This window comes from Halichoeres trimaculatus, unplaced genomic scaffold (genome assembly GCF_033239565.1).
Source record: "Halichoeres trimaculatus isolate MK-OKI-2021-1 unplaced genomic scaffold, fHalTri1.1 fHalTri1_scaffold_17, whole genome shotgun sequence".
In the NCBI taxonomy this organism is placed as follows: Eukaryota; Metazoa; Chordata; class Actinopteri; order Labriformes; family Labridae; genus Halichoeres; species Halichoeres trimaculatus.
The window spans coordinates 12,463,450-12,470,000 of NW_027437195.1; the positions used below are offsets into that span (position 1 = coordinate 12,463,450).

A 6,551-nucleotide genomic window follows, 5' to 3' on the forward strand; every position below is an offset into this window, starting at 1 on the left:
GCTCTATCCTCTGACCTTTCCTAGCTCGAAATTATTACTCTAAAAACGTCTACAAAAAAACTTTAAAAACTTAGCTTACAATAAGTGACCTCACCTTAACATCAGAACATTTGGCTGTGCTATTGTGTCCAAAAATAGTCAGAATTAGATAGATATGCAAAAGCTTTAACTCTTTTGTCAGTGGGAAATTCACCCATGAAGAAAAAGTTACATTAATAATAATTTACTTATCATTGTATTTTATCTGCTGGGTCTCTCCCAGAAACTTCGGCAGCTTATCTGGGGTGCCCTTTCCGTCAGTCTTTACTTTGCTGCAGTCCATTTTTGATTGGTATGTCCTTGTTTCGACATATGAAATAAACAGATAAATAAACTTCAAGCTTAAAAAAAAATCCTTTGCTGTCATAACCTAGCAAAGCTCTGGCCTCTGTCAATTTCACCAGCAAACATGCATTTTACGCACCCATGATCCAGTACCAATTGTGGGTACACCCCCCCCCCCCCCCCCATTGTAATAATAATAATAATAATAATAATGATAATAATAATAATAATAATAATGATAATGATAATAATAATAATATAAAAAGAGGAAACTCCACCCGCATGTCCTCCTTACCACCAAACTCCGCCAGTTGCAACATTTAATCAGATGTGACCTGTAACTGATCACTATGCTAATTATCTCAATTATAAAGGCCAAAATGCAGCATCAGTAAAACAGTGACACTAAATAATAGAAGTCAAAAACTCTTCTCATTGAAAAGAAGTTGACCACTGGAAACAGGAAAAGTAAATACATGCCTTTCTAATATGTGTTTTGCCAATATACACTTCATTTAATCCCCTGCTTCAGTCAGCATAAGGGTTGGGCCACCCTGACCTAAATATCCAGGACACACCCCTGCTCAGATTGCAAAAACAGTTGTGGAGCTGTCACAACTCGTATAGAAAGAAGGGGTCTGGTTTTATGTGTAAAGTTGCCTTTAAGTAAATCATAATGTCTGCAATCACTTATAAAGGAAGTAGCCTTTCAACAGGGGGCGCCACACTGTAAATCCTGACTTACTGTACAACACAGTAAGATGGGGAAGTGCTCACAGGAGGCAGCTGCTTTATTCAAAGACACATCAACACATCAGACACACACACACACACACACACACACACACACACACACACACACACACACACACACACACACACACACACACACACACACACACACACACACACACACACACACTCTCGGTGCCTGCTAAGAGTTAAAAACAAGTCACCTCTCTGACATTTACGCAGGGCTGCTGCTTCTTTTCAGATGCACTGTGGGATATGACAATACCCGCTGCAGGAGAGGCATTGAAAGGACTTCTGGGGAGACAGGAAGCCTCCACTAGCACAGTGCACCTGGACTACCTAAACAACCAGCACAAAAAGACCCACTTGATGGAGTGAATGTGGGAGGACAATGAGCACAATAAAATAAATGGAGTGGTGAAACAATGCCAAATGATGTCACCTGGCAGTCAACTGGACCCCTGCCACACTGTTGCTTTGGTTGGCCTGTGCTGTCTGTTACAAGTCACTTACTCTGCTCCTTGTTTATGCTCCAATTTCCCCCCTTCGACAGAGCACCATTTTCCAGATCTGGGTTTTCCCTTTTTTCCTCCCCTCAGCTGAAAAGGCACAGTGAGTGAATGGGCTTTAGTTCTTGCTGTTTGGATGGCTTACCAATGCAATTTTTCAAAACACACTTCACAGATACTACTGGTGCCATCAAAGACCCCCAGAGGAACATTAGCATAGAGGAGTGTTTATACTTTGCATTGATAGTCCATTTACTCTGGCAAACATCAAAGAGCAGAATATCAGCTTTGTCGAATGCCATTTACTGTGGCAGGAGATGTTTTGATGAAACACGATGAATCTCCATGCCTCTTCTCCTCAGAGAGAAAACTGCAGAGAAATGATACAGGGCAGGGGCTACAAAATGGCAAAATCAAGTTAGTAAAGAGGAAGTTGATCTTCTTGGAGGATAAAGATTCAGTTTTGCCTGGAGAAAGAAAAAATTACAAGCATCCTTCAGTTGGTCTGGATACCTCTCTTACATTTGCACAAATGCAACTAATCCAGGTGCATTCTGCTGGCTCTTGCAATTTTGTGCATCTGCTGCAACTGTCCTGCAAATTTAGCCTGTCATTCAAATTCTCCCATGTGTGTGTCACAAATCCAGCTTGCTGTTACCTGCTGACATTAACAGTCATGTCTTTGGAATGGTGCCTCCAAGAAACTTTACGCAAGCTTTTCTTACACAAGCACATAACTTCACACAGTGTTTCTTCCCAAACAGCCAAATTTTTGCCCCACACTTTTTGGTTAAGTCTGTGCAAGGAGGCAAAAAACGAAAAGGACAGTTCATTGAAAGCCAGTTGGGGAGATGATGACATCATTTATATTGAGCTTAGTGTTGCTGTTTATGTATTTCCTGCTAATACATGTATTATTCACTACAGATATGTATGTATCGCAGAAAAAAACTTGTACATGGTGCAATGATAAATACACAGTCATTATTTAGGAAGCCTCCTCTTCTTCTCCTGCACGCCACACCCAGCTGCTTCTCCCACTTCAACCATATAGGTTATAAGTTTATAAAATCTTCAGCGGTGAGGTGCATGTGCGATTAAACCAAGGGTCTGTAACCTGCGGCTCTAGAGCCTCGTGCAGCTCTTTGGCTCCTTTGCAGTGGCTCCTTGTAGCTTTAAAAAAATAATATTAATTTAAAGAATTTATACTTTTCTTATAGAGGGGATTGATGATTAGAAACACTGACACTAAATAAGATCATGCATATAACCGCAACAACAAAAAAATATAAGTCAAGCAATATAATTAGAATATGTAATCATATACAAAAATTATTTCAAAATTTAAGAAAATATATTGAATCAATTAAATCTCAATTTTTAATAATATTTTTTGTAAATTTCAATTTTTCTTTCAAATTTTTAAATTTTTTGCAAATTTGACATTTTTTTTAAATACTGCAAATTATTTGAATTTTTTAAATTATGCACATTTTTTGAAATAACTTTTTGAATGTTTTGGGGCAAATTTTGAAGTTTTGGGACTTTTTACATTTTATTGAAATGTCATTAATTTAGCAAATTAATTAATTTCATGACACCATGAAATAATCTATATTTATCTGTAATCTTCAAATTTATGAAAAATAATTAAAAAAGGGAAAAAAATGTCCAATTTCATAAACACAAAAACTTCTTTTTTTAGAATATTATCTACTAGATTTCTAGCATGTTGTGAAGATGAAGTAGATTTTGTTTCTCTAGAATGACTTCAATCCAGGTGAGCTGAGGCAAAATGGCTCCAATGGAAATAAAGATTGTAGACCCTTTGATTAAACAGCCCATCAGTTTCTGGGTCTGAATATCCAGAAATTGTAAAAAAAATCTATGTGTATGGAAGTGATTCTGCTTGGATTTTATGCCGACAGTTCAGCTATAGAAGTTAAAAACCAAATAATCAAGATGTTAGAGCCACAGAGGACAGCAGGCGTATATAAAATTATAATTTGCCCATTGGAAAAATTTTGTATTTGTCTTAAATGAATAATTTTTTACTTTGGATTTTGTGGATTAATTTAAAGTTTTATTTTATGTTTTGAAACATTGTGTTTATAGCAGGTATGTGCAGATGCAAGTGCTCGGTTTACGTGTCTTGCTGCTGTAAGTGGTTTTGCAGTTGTGAAGTGTTGTTTAGTAGCATAAATTGTCATGTGGGTTCAGGTGAAAAAGGGATGAGGTCAGATAAGAAAGCATCCAGCCAAGCAGGACGAGGAGCCATCAGTTTTCTAACCAGCACAGTTTGGGTCTTTGGTTAAGTCTGAAAGGTTTTCTTAGTGAATGCGTCATGTTGATTTGTTACCTGCAATAATTTTTGAGTAATAAATCTTTTCCCTTTTTGTCACTTTGGATCTGCCTCCTTTCATTCCTGGATTAATCAAAACTGTTTTTTGGAGAGTAGCCTAAGGAGTCAGAAACTTCTAGTCCCTCAAGAAGTGGCAAGAGGATTTTGTTAAAGTTACATCGCCACTACACACAATAGCATATCCAATTCTTGTCTGTGTTTAGTGTCTCCAGAAAGGTCAGAAAGGAAATATGTTTGTCGAAACATATTCAACATGTTTTGTTGTGTAAGGATACAAGGCAAAATCGCCATGCATTGGAAGAAAGTACCTCTAAGTTTTGCCACTTTGAAAAAGCTGCAGTCAGGAATCTTAGGTTTGCAAAATCCTGACTATGCTGTTGAAACTTCATTTTCTGTGCAAATATGATGATGCAATCTTTTTTTCAGTAACTGCATCTAAGGAACAATTTTCAGTGCCATCATTTACTAATATATGCCAGAACCTTTCTAACACACTAATCCTCATGTAGCTGCTAATCACTGCAGCCACATTCTCAGCACTCTGCATGCTCTGCGTCCAGGTCTGCTGATTTGATGAGTATCAGATAGCCCGGACTTAAGCTTCCTGTGTTGCCTCTCCATTTGGTTCCCATTTAACCTGTCTCACAGGCAATAAAAGACCTAGTCAATTACAACAAACCGGGAACTTCATATGCAGGAAATAGGCCAATTACATTAAACCTGCAGAGCTCCTGCAACCAGCCAGCGAGGGGTTAAAAGGGAAAAAAATATGTAAAGAGGCAGGGAGTCAAGCAGGAGCGGCAGCAGTTTTGGGTTTCAATCTGCCAGTTAATCTTCAAACAGCAAGCCGGCTGTGTGCTGGTCACTGATAAAGGCGCTGGTCTGTCATCACACAGCCTCACCTCCAGTCACTCAGCCCTCCTGTCAGGACGTCATCTGGAATCTGGGAAACAGCTAAGGGCAAGGAGAGAAAGGCCACAGAGAGGCGACGGGGTGGATGGGGAGGATCTGTGTTTGTGTGTTTGCACACAGGCGTCTGCTCAGCCCTGTCTGCTCGTGCACGCTCAACGTGCGCCCTGCTTCTCTGTGTATAAATGTTCAGCTTTTGCTCTCACCAGTCTGCCCCCACACCCACCACCACTACCACTAACACCACCCTGTCCAGACCTTTCCCCTCCCCTTCCTCTCGCCTCTTCTCAGTATGCACACACTCACACGTACATATACATACCCGCAGCTCAGGTCTGAGTCGTAAAATCAAACGCTGATTGTGTGATCATGGGTAATTGTGTGAGGAGAGGCCATAAAGTCAAAAAAGAGGGTGTATTAGTGTTTTGTGGCTGTGTTTTATGGGAAGGTGCACTTTTACGTCTGGGGATGGCTGTGCTGAAAGGTGAGAAGGGGAGGTATCAAAGAGCTGACTTTGTTGTTTAAAGGCAGTCCCCCCTGAGGTAGACTGCTGCTGAAAGACAATGTTTACTGCCTGCTGATTGACACTGTAAAGGCACTCAGACGGCACTGAGGAACTAATTGGATATGGCAGAAAGAGTCACACGTCTTGATGTCTGTAGGACTTTGTTATTAATTTTGACATCTAAGGCTCACGTGTGATTTAGAGAACTTAATTCATTTGGCAAACACTATTTGAAACTTCATTTGCCACAAATCTCAGATGACTGACTGCCCTAAAGCCAAAGTTTCTTTTTAGGGCTTTGCTGTTAAATAGAAAAAAAATCTGCATATTGTAGTATGAAGAGCTATTCAAACTTTAACAAAAACCCTGAAAACTTCCTGAAAATATCCAGATGAGCTGTGTGTGTCATTGCAAATAGACAACTTATTCAACCTGATTATTCAGCATTTTCCTTCTGCTCCCCAGAATCATTTCAGGGTAAAGTAAGAGTTAGCTCAGGTTTGAACAAGGCAGAAAATATTTCATTCAACATAAGCTAGCAGATGGGTGTGCTGATGTATTTGTCATGTTACCAGAGTCCTGCTGTGCTCTGCTGCTTTATATTGTAGAAGGAAATGATTGTTTAATTTCAAGTAATGTTTTTCTTTTAGGTATTTAGTCATAAGGGTTAATTCACCCAGGATAAGGTGATGTGAAAAACTTGCTCCTGTCACGAGTGCTCACAGCGGCCACTTCAGTCTAGTGTCATCCAAAAAGGTTACACTTTACAACGTTTTATGTTGAAGCCAGTTATACTTACTCACTGAAACCAACAGCTGGAATTAGGTAACAGAGAAAGATTTTCACTTCATACCAGACAATCCAACCTCCTTAACCACTTACCTCCAAGACAGCTTCATTTCATTCCTGTTTCTATGTAGTGTCACAGAGATCAGGGAGGCTGTACACAAACACAGTCAATTTAAGTTATACTTCTCATATTAAAGGGATAGTTCCGTTTTTTTGAAGTGGGGTTGTATGAGCTCTATGTGACCACTAAGGACATTAGATACAGTAGAAAGTTGTCTCCTCTCCCTCAGTAAGACACAGACTGTAATCGCTGGTGACGAGGAAATAGGCGCTAACAGGGAAATACCGTACCAGATTCAAAGGCTATTTTCTCGGCCTACAAGAACAAAAATCAAAAAGT

General features: G+C 39.4%; 1 long non-coding RNA gene across 1 annotated transcript in view; it reads left to right on the forward strand.

Moving 5' to 3' along the window:
- LOC141806865 (uncharacterized) overlaps positions 1-2,855 on the forward strand; it is a 96,516-nt gene extending 93,661 nt beyond the window's left edge. Inside the window, exon 4 of the long non-coding RNA XR_012599796.1 lies at positions 1,319-2,855. This is a non-coding gene — a long non-coding RNA (uncharacterized LOC141806865). The remainder of the gene's footprint in view (positions 1-1,318) is intronic.
- Positions 2,856-6,551: the final 3,696 nt, after the last annotated feature.